This window comes from Neopsephotus bourkii, unplaced genomic scaffold (assembly GCF_033783945.1).
Source record: "Neopsephotus bourkii isolate Nb327-2 ecotype Australia unplaced genomic scaffold, CSIRO-AGI_Nbou_v1 NB_1820, whole genome shotgun sequence".
NCBI lineage: Eukaryota > Metazoa > Chordata > Aves > Psittaciformes > Psittacidae > Neopsephotus > Neopsephotus bourkii.
In genome coordinates, this window is record NW_026902293.1 from 13,127,574 (window position 1) to 13,146,612 (window position 19,039).

Consider the following 19,039-nt stretch of genomic DNA (forward strand, 5'->3'; position numbering starts at 1 on the left):
TATTACTAGAGAAGGTTTGCCTACAGTAATTGGTCCCTAAATAAACAGTTTCTTAATTAACAAATTTAGAGTTTAGGTGCCTATGTTTTGTTGAGATAATGTTGTTTCTTGTTGCTGTTCACAATATCTTTAGGTTTTTTGTTTTGTTTGTGCTTTTTCTTGGGGGTTGTTTGTTTCTTTTGTAGCTTGTCTGTTTGTTTGTATAAGTAGAGCTGAATATTTGCAGTAAAAGCCACGAAGAAATTGTCATTTAAATATGGTTTTGCTACAAGCAATGGGTGGAACATGAGGAAGTATTACTGAATGTTGTTGCATATGCTCAGGATTTGTGGCTTCACTATTGCCTACCATATGAAGAATATTTTTTTCTTTTTTGAAAAGAGAAACATCTTGCATACAGCTAATAATTTACCAAGACAAAAAGCAAGACCAAGCAGTTATCTCTCTCAAATAGCCTTTCACTTTAAAATATGGGGTTTTTTTTCTGTCTATTGTAGGCAGTTAGGAAGGTTCAGCTTTTTGTAGCCAATGACTTGATAGGGGTGGACCTAGGCATGCATTTAAAGGGAGTTACTTTCTACCTATTTGTGGAATTGTGAGTGTGTTTGGCTGATTGTTGTGGTTTAAGCCCAGCTGGTAACTCAGAGCCACGCAGCCACTCGCTCACTCTCTCCCACCTTCTTCCTTCCCCCAGTCCCAGAAGGATGGAGGGATGAGGAGGAGAATCAAAAGCATGCAAATCCCACGGGCTGAGATAAGAACAGTCCAGTAACTAAGGTGTAACACAAACCCCTCCTGCTACCACCAATAATAATAATGATAACGGAAATAACAAGGAAAGAGAATACAACAGCTCACCACCTGCTGACCAATACCCAGCCCTACCTGAGCAGCAATCTAGCCCTTCCGGGCAGCTGCTCCCAGTTTATATAGTGGGCATGATGTGCTGTGGTATGGAATACCCCTGTGGTTAATTTGGGCAGGTGTCCTGTCTCTGCTTCCTCCTGGCTTCCTCTCCTCCCTGGCAGAGCATGAGACTCACAACGTCCTTGGTCAGAGTAAACATTACTGAGCAGCAACTAAAACTAACTAAATCGGTGTTATTAGCATTGATCCCGGGCTGAAAGTCAAGAACCCAGCACTGCACCAGCTACTGAGAAGGAGAAAAATGACTGCTACTGCTGAACCTAGGACACTGATACATAACTAGGCATTTATGGAGATACACCTTACTATTTTTCATTGTTATCTTTTTAGTTCATTGCTTCAAACAATCAGGACTAAATTAACAACAATTATAAACCCTAGCAGAATTAATGAAAATATACCACCTACCTCTTTCAGTGTTCAACTAGTATATTTAATTACAGTGACATATATTGCCAGTTGCATATTCAGAATGCAAATATTCATAAATCTCCAAAATGGTATCAGATGCTGTATATAACACTCCATTTATAAAAAATACAGATAAAGAAAATATGCCATATAACATGCTATAATATAATTAATGAGAGAGGTATCTTAGCTATCAAATGAATAATTGCTGAATATGAGAAAGAAGGAAGTAAAGTTGGAATGGTTTGGTTCTGATTTCACCAAACACAACAGAGAACTTTTACAAATGGAAGCACATCTCTGCTGCAGACTCTTGCAATGTGACAGACTAATAAACGGTGGGGAGAAAATCCAAACCTAGGTCAAAAATAATGCAAGTTTCCTATCAAATAGACTTTCACAATGACAAATGGCTGTAGACTACCATGAAACAGAACAATTTACTACTCTCAGATATTTGTAAGATTTTACATATTTACCATTTTATTAAAGTCGCTTCTGCTTTCTATTTTTAAAACCTAGGTTTTAACTCTATTTAAAATTTGGTTTCTGAAGACATACTTAACACTCAGTTAAATAGTTTAATCAGAATGGCCTGACTATGCATGTTTCATGAAAGTTTTACTATCTTCCCTCATGTGGTTTTAATTTTTCTCATACATTTGAAATACCCAGAGAGAAAGGATTTTATAAAATTAAACATATCCATAGGCTCGGCAAACCTGAAGTGTCCATGCCTCATTGTCAATGGTGTCTGTACACTTAATTTTTTTTTTTTTTCATGTTTGCAGAGAATTCTGGTAGAAAGCACACCCTGTGTGGCATTAGCAATAGCCTGAAGTTCAAGGTCAATTTGTTAATAGCCTGAAGGTCAAGGGAATTGATTATTCGCCACCATTTCACACTTTGCATGCTGAGGCTGAGGAAATACTATACATGGTTCTGAGCTCCTCAATTGGAGAAAGACAAAGGTAGCCTATAGAGAATTGAGTAGCAGAGGCTTGAGACCCAGCTTTGCTTAGCCAGTAGGGTAGAAGGCTGAAGGAGAGTTTGCTGTTTTCAACTCTCCATTTTCTGGTTGCAGGAAAAATGGCAACAGACTGTTCTCGGAGATGCAGGATATGGAGGTAACAGTTATAAGCTAAAACAAATTCTGATAAAAATTAGGAGTTTTCCTCAGAAAAGTGCCTATGCATAGCGTCAGAGGCCTCAGGAAGCTATGGCCATCCCCATCCCTGGAGAAGTGCAAAACTTGACTGTAAATGTCCTGGGCAACATGCTCAGACATTACCTGACTTTAAGCAGGAGAATGGATAAGATGACCTCCAGAGCTGCCTTCCTACCTAAAACATTGAGTAGGTCTATGAAGTCAAGAAGGACATGTAGGTTTTACTGGAGATGTTGTATATATTTCTGGAAACAGCAATACTAAAACCATATATTACATAATCACTCCAAGTTGGGTTTTTTTGTAGAATTCAGCATTTTAGTCACAGAATTTATTCTTGCAAGTTTAAATTCTGAATGTTTTCCTCCTGAGGTTGAGAAACTGTTTTTTGCTTATATCACTAAAAATAAAACACATTATAGTGAATGTAGCTGTATGTGCTTTAAGTTAAATTTTCGTAATTTAGTGAAAATCTGTTATTTCAGTTACAGAAATGCTGAATCATTACTAGATATTTTTGTCCATGATGAATATTAATAATTTCATTATTTTTCTGAAAGCAATTCTTATTCATCTGTTTTGATCATTACTTTTCAAAACCAAACTTATTTAGAGAGGGCTGACATAAAATTTCAACAAAATGGAAGCATTGCAAAAAAACCCAAAACAAAGCAAAATATCTCAAACCACAGGGAATCCTGCTTGAAAAGAAAGATGAAGGAAAAAAAAGTCTGAAAAAAATGCATTGGAAAAAAAAATCGCACATTTATAACATTACAATAAAAATGTGGTCTTTAATTTTGCAGAAATATACATTCAGGAAATTTACAACTTATATTTATACATATATATATATGAAAAAGTCTGTTGCGTTTTTTTCTAATCAGAAGACCCTGATAGTCTTGAAATAATTTAATGTTCTCTATTTTTCCCTATACCTCCCTAATAACAGCTATATAACAGGTTTTTATTTCTTAAATTTTAATCAAGTGATTTGCTATTTTATTCTCTGTTATAATAAAATGACTAAAATATGGGTACATTAATAAGTACCATAGAAGACTTAGGAATAGGTTTGATTTTGTCTTTATGTGACAACAGTACATAGGTTTTTGTTTCACTCTTTTTGTTTGGTTGCAAATGCACAAATGCAATGTGTTGGGGTTTTTTTTCAAAATGCATGCATTAAATACAGGGAAAGTAGCTTATATTGTACATTTGGTTAGCTTCTCTTATAATTTTGAGTCAAGACTAAGACTATGTGTAGTAGTATTGACAAATATGGTTTGCTTTCCTGATATTTTATTTATTTATGAAGTATAATGCTTACCTGTGGTGCTACAAAAGGAATTAGCAATATATAATAAGTCATAGTGGAACACTGACACAGTGGATGTTATTTGAATTTCAAATGGTCTTCATTTAGAACCCTGGTTCATAACTTCCCTTTTAATGATGAATAATATGTTATCTTTTAGCATACAATTGTCATAAAAGGGGATCTAAAAGCACTTTATATCAGACAGACCGCTGCTTCACTGCTTTGCCAGGATCTTGAGATTTAGTATATACACACAGTGTGGGAGAAACAACAACAACAACAAAACGAAGTGGTGAAAATTAGAAAGGGAAAGAATAAGAAATAAGCAGTAAGGAGTGTACCAAAATTTATTGAACTCTTGGGAAATTGTAAGTTCTGATGGACAAAGCCCACCAGGTCACATGAAGTAATTTGAGAACCAAGTATCACTGATGTATGCTGGAAAAAAAATTGTGCAAAGGGTTATTTTGCAAAGATTCTATAATTTGGATATGAATCTTTCTAATGCTTGAAAATATGGATTTATGTCATGTACCAGGCTGCTTTAATAGAGTCAGACAGTTGTGAATTATTTAGATGATGATTTGACCCCTTTCTTTACTTTATAACTTCCTTGAAAATGTTAACATTCAAAAATTATTCTTTTTGCTGTCAGCATTTTGGTCTTGATCCTAGATGACCTACTTGTGTACTTAATTATCACAACTGAAAGTATCCTAAGAAGTAATCTTGTTTAAGTATTCAGCACTGTACAAGCAAAATATTGTGTACAGGTCTTATGACCTGATTCTAGGAATGTGGAGACAGAAAAGAGTTCCCAAAGGAGTACAACATAAATAATCAAGAGCTTGGGAAATAACTTTTATCTTCAGAGGTTTGTATTGCTGAGTCTTGAGAGTGAACACTGGATCATGAACTCAGTCCTCTACTGTAGCAGAAAATCAAAACTATAGAGAAGAAATTAAAAAAAAAAAAAAAACAGAAAGAAACCATTGTTCAAATAGATCGATATAATTTTAAAACTAGTTCTGTTTTTTCTCAGGCTTCCCCTGAGAAGGTTGTTCTGGTAATTTACAGATCTCCTACTGGCTAAAAAAAATTGTTCTGGTTTCCATCTTTAAAGTACACAAGGCTGATTAGGCCCAGGTCTTTTCCTGCTCTAATTTTTCCATTACATTAAAGAGTTTATCTTGGTCCCTTTAGCGTGCACTTACACAGGAAAAGTTTTTGATATATCTTTCATTTTGATTTTTGGCAGGTTTATAGTACCTATGGTTGAAAATTTAAGTTGAAAAATTAATAGTCAAAAATCAGTTTCAGTGTCTTAAAGAGGTAGTTCAATTTCAAACCAACTCATTAAAAGAGGTGGTGAAATCCCTGGTCTTTTGTAAAACAGTTTCTTCCAAAAAGATACACTCTGAAGCACCTTTTTTTTAGATAAAATTATTGGCTTCTTTGTGTAGGAGAAATGAGGCTGTCACTTACGAGTCTGTTTCAGTCTCAGGAGGTCTGAATATATGCTCAGGGTCTGGCTGGCATGGAGTCTGTATTCTTCACAGCAACCCACACGGGGCTGAGTTTTGGATTTATGACTAAAACAGTACTGAAGACACACCAGTGCTTTTGCTATTACTGAGAAGTGTTTGCATATTATCAAGGTTTTTATATTTTTTTTTCCCCTCACTTTCCTCCACCCAGCAGGTAGTCCAGGGTGTGTAAGAAGTTGGGAGGGGACACAGGCAGCTAACATTAACTGATCAAAGGAATATTCCATACCTTATCATGCCTTGCTCAGTAATAAAACCTCAGGGAAAGGAGGAGGAAGGGGGGATATTTGGGGTTATGTCATTTGTCTTTCCATGTAACTGCTATGTGCTCTAAGGTTCCTTTTTCCAGAATCATCTGTTAACCATCTGCAGGCTGATAGAAAATGGTAAATAAATTCCTGATTCTTCTTTGTTTGCCCAGCTTTTTTTTTCACCTGTTAAACTGTCTTTACTTCGACTCATGCGTTTTTCTCACATTTGCCTTTCAATTCTCTCACCCATTCTGCTGGGCAAAGTGAGTGTCTGGACTGGGGCTTAGGTGCTGATCAGGGTCAATTCACCATAACATCTTTTTACAATCAGCCTTTTGAGGTCTCTGCAGTATGTCAAACTGCAATACTGATATTTGCAATACAGCTATAAAAACTGTTTATACTAAAAGCTCTCCTCACCTCTCCAGAACAAATGAAAGATCTCCATACTTCGGATAAGCTACAATCATTGAATCATAGAATGGTTAGGGCTGGAAAGGACCTTGAGATCATCTAGTTTCAACCCCCCTGCCTTGGGCAGACATACCTCATGCTAGACCATGTTGCCCAAGATGTTGTCCAACATGGCCTTGAACACTGCCAGGAATGGAGCATTCTTTGGGCAACCTCTTCCAGTGGCTCACTATCCTCACAGTAAAGAACTTCTTCCTTATATATAACCTGAACTTCCCCTGTTTTACTTTGAACCCATTACCCCTTGTCCTATCGCTACAATTTAAATTTTCTTAAAACCTTAAGCAAGCTTAATAAAACTAAGAGGATGCAGATGTGCTTTATATATCACTGAGTGTGTTATAACAAAGGAAAAAGGAAAATAAATAGCAGTTGGGATGGAAAGGCAATTGGACCAGAAGAAGAGGTCAGGAACAATATCAGAAGGCTTTCTGGAAATCCGCATAGAAATTTATCAGAATCTGTTCTGGAAAGACTTTGTTGGGGTTTTTTTTATTCATTTCATAATTATTAGAGGTGTTTTCTGGAATTATGTAGAAGAATGGAAAAAATAAACATAATATCAATATATTTTGTTCTTTTGTTATTTGTAGAAGTCAATTAAAAATTAAAAATCTCTTAATCACATCTTTGAAGACCATGCTTTGGAGAGCACTTCAAACTCTGTCTGGATTACTGTGGCTTTTTCAATAATGGGAGGGAGAGGTAAGGTAACGTCCTAATGCTCCACTTCAAAATGGAATCTTAAACAGTGTTGGCCTGGGGAAGCAAAATGCAGCCTTCTTGTAGGAAAAATAGTTTTGCTGCAGATGAGCAAAATTTTTAGGTGCTTACATCAATCTTGACAGAAAAAGTAGATCCTTTATTCCTTTTTGAAAATATCCAGAAAAACATGACCTGCTTTATGTCAATAATGAAACAAATATCTCCTGTGTTTTCTTACTATATTATTTAAATTATGCACCTTTTAGTAGAAAAAATAAAATCTTTATGAATAGTGTTCCACATGCAAGTTATTCACCAGCTCTGCCATATTTATGATACTGACAATGGGTTACTTTATTATGTGCCCTTTGCAAACATAGTAAAGATATAACCATGAGTGACTATGACTGAGGAAGGAAACATTAAAATATTACAGGGAATAAAGCAGAACCTTGAAGCAGTGGCAATAATAGGAACATACAGAAATTAAACATGTAGAAAAATGCAAAGAATGACTGAAAGAAAACAGTGAAAAAGGAGGGGTGGCTGGTACACCAGAGTGTTGTGCTGCCATTCAGAGGGACTCCAACAAGCTGTAGAAATGAGCCAACAGGAATCTCAAGAAGTTCTGCAAGAAGCGCAAAACTCCTGCACCTGAGGAAGAACAAGCCCATGCACCAGTGCACAGCTGGAAAGCAGTTTTGCAGAAAAAGACCTGAGGTCCTGCTGGACACCAAGTTGAACAAGAGCCATCAATGTGCCCTACAGCAAAAAAAGGAAAGTGATGTCCTGGTCTGCATTAGACAAAGTGTTCCCAGCAGGTTCTAGAGCAGGAAGTAATTCTATTCAGCACTGGCGAGGCTACACTTGGAGTGTTGGGTCAAATTCTGGTTTCCTTAGCTCAGGAAAGACAGAAGCATACTGGATAGAGTTCAGCAAAGGGACAAAAGGATGATGAAGGGACTGGAGAATCTCTTCTAAGAGGACAGACTGAGAAAACTGGGACCTTTTGGGCTGGAGAAGTGAAGTCTGAAGTGCGAATATTGCTAGTGTTTATAAATACCCAAAGGAGTGTGCAAAGAAGATGGAGCCAGCTCTTTTCAGTAGTACTCAGTGATGGACCAGAGGCAATGGGCACAAACTGAAATTTGGGAGGTTCCCCTAAACATCAGGAAGCACTGTTTCACTGTGAAGGTGACTGAGCACCAGCACGGGATTCCCGGGGAGGTTGTGGACTCTTCATCCCTGGAGACATGGTCCTGGGCAGCTGGCTCTAGATAACCCTGCCTGAATAGGGGTCTGAGACCAGATGACCTCCAGAGGTCCTTCACAATCTCATTCTGGGATTCACAGTCATTCTGGGATTCTATGAAAAGTCACTAGACACATGAAAATTTAAGTAAAGGAATAGCAAACCCCAGAAAGTTCATTAATAGAACAATGTAGAAGTAATGATGTAAAGGCTGAGAACAAAGTGACAGCAGTATTGGAAGAATTAGCTTTGCTTCTGTGTCAGCATGCCCAGTATTATGTTTCAGTAGTACTCTGTTGTAGGTTCCCTGGCATGACATAAATCACAATTTTGAAATATCAAAATTAAAAACGTGAATCCAAACAAAAATCAATGTGATTTGTGCTTCAAGTTACATGGGTGATTTTGAGTATGCCACATTTTTCCTGATGATCACAATGCCTGTAAAGCTGATCAAACCAAGCCTTCCTTAAATTCCTCTTCATTTCTCCCTTTCCCTTATCTGTGATTTGTTTTACCCTTTAGCGTTCTATAAAACTTCATAATGACTTTCATCTAGTAACGTAGTTTTTCCTCTCATATTCTTTCATTTTTTTTTCACATGGTCTCAGTACAGCTGGCATTCCTTTCTTTTTTTTTCTTTTTCCTTCTTTTTCTTTTCTTTTTTGTCCCTAAATACACAATACCTATTTGTTGGCTAACTTTCACTGTTGAGTCCTTTCTAAAAAGTCACTTCAGTTACGATATACAGAGAATACTAATATTAGCTTTAAACCTGTTCACTGCATTTTTTCCCTGGACTTTTCAGTGGGTCCTCCTGAAATCCATGTTTGTCTCTAAGATCTTAGTTTTTGGGGGGTACAGATTACCATCGCCTATTCTGCACAGCTGCTAATGTTTTAGAATTAAGGAACAGTATTAGAGTCTGTGGTCGGGTCTCCATTTTCATGCAAGACATAGCATCTAGACAAGAGAATATATGTATTAGTATAAGGACAAGAATTAGAGTTCTCATTTGCAATTGGCTTATGGCACTATAGAATGATTTGTAAACCTGATTATACCTAGTGATTGATAATGGTTAATTTATTTTGAACAGCACAGTGCCAAGCCTAAAAGAAGAATCAGCCAACAAAAACATCACTTCATCATGTAGGTAACTCACAACCACTTTTTTTTTTTTTTTTTCACTTTCAGCTGTATTAAAATATTTAAAAAATAAAGTCCTTGAACAAAGAACATCATGGCAACAACTCAAGGTTCTATTTAGCTGAAAATAATTCATACCCAATAGAAATGACATTTTAGTTTTAGACTGCCAAAGTGAACTTTATTAGTATGTCATTAATCATTGTCTTGGAGGTGACACCTGGGGAAAATGATTTAGTGGAGATTAGAGCACTCAAATGTAACACTGAAAATACCACATTTATTTCCAGCATTATTAACAAAAAATGACATTTATGTACATTTAAATCTGTTCATAATAAAATGCAGGATGATTTTCTTTTTTTTTTTTTTAGTTTAGATATTATATAAAAATATACTATTATCAACGTATTCAACATACTACACAAAGTCTGTGTAATAAAACACATTTGAAAGAAGATAAAAATTGAAAAGTTTTGCCATTGAAAACAATTTGTTGAAAAACCAAAAAAGAAATACCCACCTATCCATATAACATACATGCATTGCCTCATAGCCAATATTTAACTCCAGAAATATGAAATTCTGTTCACTTACTTAGACTTTGCTAATGTTGTAACAACAACAACAACAACAACAACAATAATAATAATAAAGTCAACCAATCAACAATTTTTATTTTGAGATTAAAAAAATGTCATTTAGAAAACCTCTTATGGCAGAGCTGGCATCTTATTTTTCTGTCATGGTTTAAGCCCAGCTGGCAACCCAGGACTACACAGCCAGTCGCACAACCCCCTGCTCCCCTGCTTCCTCCCCTGTTCTCATAGGGATAGGGAGGAGAATCGAAAGAATGTAACTCCCACGGTTGGAGATACGAACAGTCCAGTAACTAAGGTATAACACAAATCACTACTGCTGCCACCAATAATAATAATGATCAGGGAAATAACAAGGGAAGAGAATACATCGGCTCACCACCCTCCAACCAATTCCAAGGCCTACCTGAACAGTGATCCAGCCCTTCCAGGTAACTGCCCCTAGTTTATGTACTGGGCATGACGTGCTGTGGTATGGAATACCTCTTTGGCTAGCTTGGGTCAGGTGTCCTGTCTCTGCTTCCTTCTGGCTTCCCCTCCTCCCTGGCAGAGCATGAGACTCACAAATTCCTTGGCACTGCACCATCTACTAAGAAGGAGAAAAATGACAGCTGCTGCTGAACCCAGGACACTTTCAAAGAGTAATAGCTTTTGTATAGTTTATTGACTCTTGACTTGAACTGAACAATAAAGTTGCTCTCTTTTCATCTTTTACTCTCTGTTAACACTTGCCTGTATCTTGCCTTTACCAGACTCAGGATGCTATAGACTTATGATTTCTAACTGAACTTCTTCCCCCTATGTTTCCCGGGGAAATCCTTTTTAAAACCGAAGAAAAATTCCACCTTTTCTGAAAGACATGTTACACTTGGTTTTGTTAGAGGATGAGAAAATCAGGTGTTTCCTAGTCTATTTCTTTAAGCATGAAATACTGTCCTAACAGAAAAAAAAAACAAACCAAAAACCACCAACAACAACAAAAAACCCAAACAAAAAAGGAAATCTGTTACTAAGAAATAAATCATTAAGTTCCTGAAATTAGAATCAAGCATACTTGGTATATACATTTACAGTTTTACAAATAAAACTAGAAGCATTTAGTACTAAATTTTGCTTTTTTTTTTCATATTAATATTATTATCTGATTCTGACTGGAAAACTTAAAAAAAACTCTCAGTACATTATTATGTATTCTTAAAATTGATTACGTCCTCCATCTTGCACTAAGGTAGTGGATAGAAACAATTTGTTGGCAATGTCAGAGAACTATGTCTATAGTATATGCTAAATGTTACAGAGGTGCTTACTATTCAATGGTTATTTTTTCTCAAAACTGATTTAAAGGCTGTGTGTGTTATATATGTATACATGCAATACATATTAAAAGAACATGGTATTAAATAAATGACTTTAAATATAAGGCTGTTTCAAACAGAAATGGAATGTTAATTTTCAAAATGAGTGGCTACTAACAGAATTTGCTAAGATAAATATGATGCAGACCTCTGAGCATGCAGAGGCAGTTCAAGAAAGTAAGAATGAATTAGTATCTATGACATTAATTTAGAAGATACAGACAAAAAAATAATAGTACCCATCTAGTTTCTCTAGTCAATAAAACATGAGCTCCCTAGAGCTCCCTGGAGTTGAGGTCTATTTGCTTTTCCACACTTAACAGTAAGAATTGTTGCCACACATCAGCAATCCACAGCAGGGAGGAGTCTGAATAGCTGTAGCTACAAATAAAATAACTATTTGAGAAACCATTTTTTTTCCTTCCTAAAGATAGATCCCTACCATCCACAACCCTGCTCTTCCTCATGCTGGAAGCAGTAGCACTGTAAGAAGTAAACATCTCTGGCTCAATGAGGACTCTGGGAATGTGTCTAACTGAAAGACAATGAGGGAAAGTAATGGAATGTATATTAAATACTTCCTAAATGTAATTTCATTCCTAGCTCTAAAAGCATGTATCTCCTGCGCAAAGGCACTTCATAATTAAAACAGTGATGTTTCAGGATCAGATGAGGGAAGGGTGGTCTTTGGGAACAGCAGCAGAGCTTGACTTTTTTGTCTTCTCACCTGACATAGGCTGCCCTTGCTGCCGAGCTATTTAGTCCTTCACCAGTCTAGAAAAGGCACAGCTGCTCACAGAAGTAATACTCTTTTCTTTAGATGGCATTGGAGTCTCCATCAGCTCTAAAGAGTCCATCTTGAATAACTGATCTTCACTGATCTGTGCCTCACTTTCCTCTTTGGTTATGTGAGAACTACAAAGTTTGTAAAGTAGAATGCTCTTAAATAAAGGTGTTTTGTGAACCTATGATAGAGATCAAAATGGTATAAACTGAGAAGAAACCACAGCAAACAATATTTCTCCAAAGGTATGTAAAGTGATAACAGCAAAAATTTTTGAGGCCTACTGCTTGAATCTTTAGAGTGGTGCAGAATGATTATAAAAAACTCAAAACAAACAAAATGAAACAAATAAAACACAAATCACTGTATTGTAGCAGGCATGAATATATATAGAAAAGAGCACATGCTGCTAGAACCCAGAATTGACCCCCTAAGAAAATGAAACAAATCAAGGGTATCTCAAGGTACTACAAGTATTAATATTTAACAGAACTTATTTTGCTTGAGGTAAGGGTCAGGAATTCACTTACAGTACCATTATTGCAAATGTGAAATCTAGCATAGATGGTGGCTCAAACTGGAGCTGGCTGCTACAGGTTGCTACAGCAACCAGTAAAGGTTGAAAATGAGGTCCAATGAAGTTGAAAGTCAAGAAGATGAAGTCAGAACATTTTGTGCATTTTATGTTATTCTACCAGACTGTTATATTCCTGGTATTTTAAACACCGTAAGCTAAATACGTTTCATTTGTCTTTGTGCGACTTTTCTACAGGAATGTTAAGTGCTTGATGCATCAAAATGTATTTTGTTATACTGCAAGCTGAGGTAATTTGTCTTCTAGGTACTTAATAATATATTAGTGAAGCAGTACTGAACAGGTTGCATGGCCTGAAATTATTAAATTAGCTTTTGAGTGAATATTGAAATTGAATCCTTATATGCAAAGAAGAGCCTTTGGGCTCTGTGAAGTTTTTACATTTTAAAAATAAAGTAATAATTCCCTTGTTCATCACTGAATGAAGATGCACTTCAGTACATAAAGCAGTGACTTTTATACGTGTTCTTGGCTGACAGGAGATCTTTTCTAGGCTTAATAAGAAACATACATTTTGAAAACTTTTCCTACCATTTCACACATTTTCTAACATTCTTTGGGATGTAAACTTAATTTTTAAATATGACTCAATAGTCTGTCATACTGTCACTGTTTCTTTTTTCCAGCCTTCTCTGTTTTCATTCCATAAAGAACAATTTCTGTATGGGTCCTCTTATTTATTAGTCCCTTAGGATGTGATACTGATGATTATTTTCTCTCTCTCTTTGTTGTTTATCTATTAGTTTAAGTGATGATTGATGTTTTATATAATAACATCTGAATAAACTTTTTGCTGTTTTCTGAAATTTTGTCTAACATTGAGCCCCCTATCTCAGGCAAGTTATAGAGGAAATACCAAAATCTTATGAGGCTGTAAAATAAATTAATAAGAGTATGGAATTAATAATAAGAAATAATAGTAATTTTAGGAAATGCTGTTAGGAAAAGAGATGTATGAAAGGACACAAACATATAAAAGCATCAGAAAAGAAGAGCCATAGGTAAACTTTCTATGTACTGATTTTTTTGTCTTAATAGACTTGACTATTGTTTCTACTTCCAAAGTTATTACTTGTTTTCTTTAGCATAAGTAGCTCAGTGTCACCAGTACACTACCAAGGCTAACCAGTCATCTCAATAAAGATTTAATTTTCAAAACCTGTATCACAAATCCAAGCAGGAGAGGTCAGCAGACATATCTTCACCACCTAATAAGTATCAAAATAGGTTTCACCTAAATTTGCTCAATCCCCTGTAGATCTTGTCAGGTTAATAGCAAGGTCATTAGATAAAGTTCTCTTTTCAGTTTCCTAGAAAACTTGAGAAAGATATAGTAGTCTTTTATTGAATTTTACATTTTTCTCCCTACCCCTCTTTAAATCATATTAATACCTTTTACACTACTCTTTTCTCAAAAATAAAAACCCTGAATCTTATTTACTGAGAACCTCCCCACTCAGTGACTTTCATCTTTTCTAGTTTCAGAGTTGCAGACACTTCTTTTGAAAAGCAACAGTTCAGCAAAATGTTGTTTTATTATTGTCTTCTTCCTTAATCCTTAGCTTGTGGAATGTAATAGTCATTGTCACCTTTGACTACTCTCCTTACGGTTAGTCACATACAGTATGCATTAGAAATGAGCTTTGCTGTTCTAAGAGCTCTGTATTCATATGACTGAAAACTTGCACATCAGAAAATGACAGAAAGCCTGTACCACCGTTGTGTGACAGTCTTTATGATATGTTTTTTGTCTGTGCAATATATAAAGACCCTTCAAACTGGCATCTACGTGCAAAACATACTGAAATACATAACACAATAATCAAACATATTGTTAGAAATAAGAAAGAAGAAAACAGATGAAAAAAAGATGCAAAGAGTGGCACACCAAGCTCCAGAGAGATTTAGGCGTGGCTTCTCAGGGATTATTAAACTTCTATGCCAGTAACAGCTTAATCACATAGTTTTTAACCAGCACAGGAAAGTTAAAAGCAGGTTTTACTCACTTTCTGTAATGTATTAAAGTTTTCCTTCTATTTTTTTTTTAAAGTGAGTTTCTCCTCTTCACATGATACTTTTGTAATCAAAATTATATGTATTGCAGTTACTGCTTTAAGTTCTTTATATGGTCCTCACACAAGTTGCTTTTATTTAAGAAGACCTCTGAACTGCATAGTCAAACTCCTTGGGATAAAACATATCAAGTTACCATTTACAGTGGAAGTTGTGGGCAATTATCACAGTGCAGACTGTCTCCTTCCAAGTTCAATTCTCAATAACTGCAGACTGAAGCTGAAGTCTGTAAATTTAGATCAGCTGGCTCAAACAGGCTTTAGAAGAGTGAAAGCAGATTCAGAATTTGGCCCACAGATTATCCTCTTTATTTTATACATTGAAGAGCACAAGTTAGAGTTCGGATACAAAATATGAGTGTCTAAAAGTAGCTTTGTGTTCAGTGCTCCAGTGGCTGTAACTCTTTGTAAGTCACCATTTGATTAGTCCTCCTGCCAGCTTCTCAAAGGAGAAAGAAAAAAAAAAAAAAAGGATCATATCATTGCAAGCCAGAAGCCAGGACTAATTTACCAAGGGCTTAACAGAAACTAATTTCTTTACTAGATCTTACACTTTTCACTTCATTTTTCAAACAAGTTAGCCTCCACCAATTTTTTAAACTAGGGCATTTTTTCTCTAGAGTAAGCAAACTAATAGAGTATATTGAGCAATAGCATAAAAGAACACCTGCAGTAATGAGATAACAGATTTCCCAAATGAATATAGAAAAAGAACATATTGCCTAACTAACCTCTTTACCTTTTTGAAAAGATAAGAAATTATGACAATGGTGGCTGAGATGAGAGCATTTACTGGGATTTTCTTAATCCTTTGGTAAATTATAGGAACATTTTTTGTTTTGTTTTGACATTCAGTGAAAGAGGTCAAGGGATAAAAACATCATATAAAGGCATTTTTGGTGTCAATGGGAAGTTGTATCACTCACTACCTACAATCACATCAGGTAGTAGTACAGGAAAAAGTATACCAAACACATGACAGAAAAATCACTGTCCAAACCCTTTAGTTATGTACAAATTTCTTGGAAGAAAACTGAGTTAACAACTTGTTGAATTTTTTGATGATTCAGAACTTTGAACAAGTAGTTAATGAAGACTGGATGCATCAAAAGGAGTTCAGGTAGATGACTTAATTGTATAATTGGCTTCACACATGGCAAATGAACTCTAACACCGAAGAACTTAAGGTATCACACATACAATTTCAAGAATATAGTAAATATAAATTGGACTGCTCTGAAAGCAAGAGGCTTTGAAAAGTGCCTGTGAATTAAAATGAATTGCAAAGACTAAACCTAAAAGGTATACAGAATACTAAGCCTAAAAGGTATACAGAATACTGGGCCAAAGCTGGTATGCAATAGTATTGAAAACTGCCATTTTTCTCAGAGAATGAAAACTAAAGAACATAGGCAAATACCGTTTCCAGTGTTGCATCATAAAATTTATGCAATTTATCAGTACATAGATTCAGTTCAGAGCAATTGGCAATATTGCTCTAAATTTCAGGAGTCTAGGATTAAATCTGATCTTGAAGATGGTAAGGTCTTTTGAAGATCTCAACACTGGTGCTTTCTTTAAAAACAGCAGTATGAAAATGAAACAGGTCACTAAGTAATTGTGCTTTCTTCATCTCAGTTGGAGGCCAATCAAAACTGGAAGATTCCAAATGGTGGTGTCACATTGTTGCATTTCATTATTTGTGTTCCCACCTGTCAGAAAAAAAAAAATCTATAAGGCCTCCTTTGCCAAAGCTTCCTTGGTTGTCATAGAAATTTTGCATTTCATCAAGGGTGCGTGTTTTTTTATTTTATGAATATTTCTAAGGAAGGATCAGCTCTCAAATTCTGAGTTTGAGAGAAGAAATAAAACTGTAGTAACTTGTACATCAAATATGACAGATTCATCATGGATGTACCTTTTCACTGTTTTTCCTTTTAATTTGGTTGGCTTAGAATCATAGAATCCCAGGTTAGAAGAGACATCAAGGATCATCTGATCCAACCTTTCTTGGCAAAAGCATGACCTACACCAGATGTCCTGGTAACCTGTCCAGCTGCATCTTAAAAGTGTCCAATGCTCGCTAATTCACCACTTCCCTGGGGGATTATTCCAGTAACTGATTTTTCTCGTTGTGAAAAAGTTTCCTCTGGTGTTCTACTGGAATCTCCCCTGGAGTAACTTGCACCCATTATGCCTTGTCTTTTCCATGTGACTTCTTGGAAAAAGAGAGTTTCTGTCTTTGTAGCCACCTTTTAAATACTAGAGCATGGTGATAAGGTATCTCATAAGCCTTCTTTTCTCCATGAGGAACAAACTCAGTCTTCTAGAGAAATGAATTGCAGAAGTTAAGTCATAGAAAAGAAATTTATCTTCTATATTTACTGAATATACAAAATAGATTCCCACAAGAAATTGATAAATAAAGGCTGTATAATTAAATGAGTAAATTAATTATTTCTTTATATGTTACATGGATCTGTATTGCTGCTCTATTTATTATATTGTGTTCTCTGTGTGCCAGTACAAAGCTTTCTTATGTTTTATACAAATTACATTTTTAAATTACTTAAAAAATAACATTTAAAATAATTATTTGTATACTTCCAAAGTATGTGTATTAAATAATTTCTAAAATTAATTCAGTATAATAAATTTAAGATTTCTACAAGAAAGAGTAACATTTGCACAAGAAGACCTTATTGAGATTAAATTATAGTGTGTTTAGTCTGTTAAATGTAGAGCATCAGTACCAAGAGCAGTGGAACTTTCGCATTTAACATTTCTCCATATCATTAACTTTGGAAAGTTAATAGAGCAATGATACCACACTGCCTGAGACCTTCTTAATTCTTAGGAAAGCAAACATAGTGCATGACTATATTACTGGAGTTACACTGTACTGAACTATCTTGATAGTCTATTTTGTCTGCATGTAAAAAGTTTATTTATGACTAAAATCTGGAATGGTTTTGAGCTCACATACAGAGCAGAAAAACGTAAGTTCTTCATGAAGAAAAGCACGAAGCTCTAGACTTTGCTGCCCAGTCTGAGATTATGAAGGCATTAATTTAATAGACAGAAACCTTAAGAGGGTACTGTCTATCTAGTGGTATTTTAATTACAGAATAAAAAGGATGAAGATGTAGAAACATTCGTTTTGTTTTTCTGTTTGAAAAATCAAAAATTATATTATATTAACCAAGTTATTTAAGCACATTTTCAGTCTCAGTAGCTTTAAAATGAATCCTATGAAATCAGCTAAATCTAAAAATGGTAAAAATAATAGATGATCTTTCTGGCTCCTGCAGTGCTTGCATCAAAAATACTGCATCGCTACCAGAGTATCTGGGATTCTAATCAAAGATTTCTTGAGAGAAAGTAATGAATATTTCTCCTTTTATGCTTTAGGAAAATTGTAGATACCTTATTTCTGGATGCTTGCAGGCTGGGCTGAGCTAATACTTTGCAACTGTCAATGAAGTGATTTTGAAGCACCACAGACTTTTTTAAAACTAGGACAATTACTTTCAAAATTACTTTTAGTGAGGGAAACCATCTTCCACATGTCTGTGACCTTTTTTGATCAGTGCAAAAAGTAAAATGATAATGTCAAGAAGCCTTTGTGTATGTGTATATGCACAATGCATGCTTATGTACATGAGTTCATATAAATGCGAATGGTGATGGCTGTATAATAATTTGTGTGTATGCATGTATATAACTATACATCATATTTATATAAAGTTCTCATCTGTAACTACTCCTCACCTTGACTGATCCTCTTTAAAGATTTTGGAATAAAGTCCCTGAGAGGCAGCTGAGCAGATTGCTACAGCCTTCTGACTGAGAGACTGCAAAGGTAAAACTGCAGTATTGGTCAGCAACAACCAGAAAAGATCTAGATCTGACAGATCTCAATCTTTCCAACAAAGAGACAAACACTTGCTTTAAGGCAGTCATAAAAGAATTCTACATGCTCTAATATATGCTAAAGTGAAATACCAAGAGGCTGTGCTATACTGGCTGATTTTTCTTGTGAACAAATGGATTCAGCAATGATAGGTGGGCAGGTATCACTAGAATGAGCACAGAAATAGGGAGGTAAAAGTAAGGTTTGGGTGAACCTTTTGTAAAAAAAATACCTAGCATAGTGCAAAAAATAATAAGAATTTGGGGTTTTGGTATTTTTTGTCCTGTTGTGAAAATTCTAGGATAAATTATAACTTTATATTGAGCTCAACAAAGACCTACCAAAAATTTTCTGGGCTGATAATTTCCAGTTTGGAGTTTTTCGTTAACAAGATATCACTGGCAAAACTGGTAAGAGATTTGTTTGAAAAATAATCCCTCCAAGAATCAGAATGTATTAAGTCTTTTAATGGAACTGAAATGTCTTCTGGCTGAAATGGATAGATCTCTGCCTGAG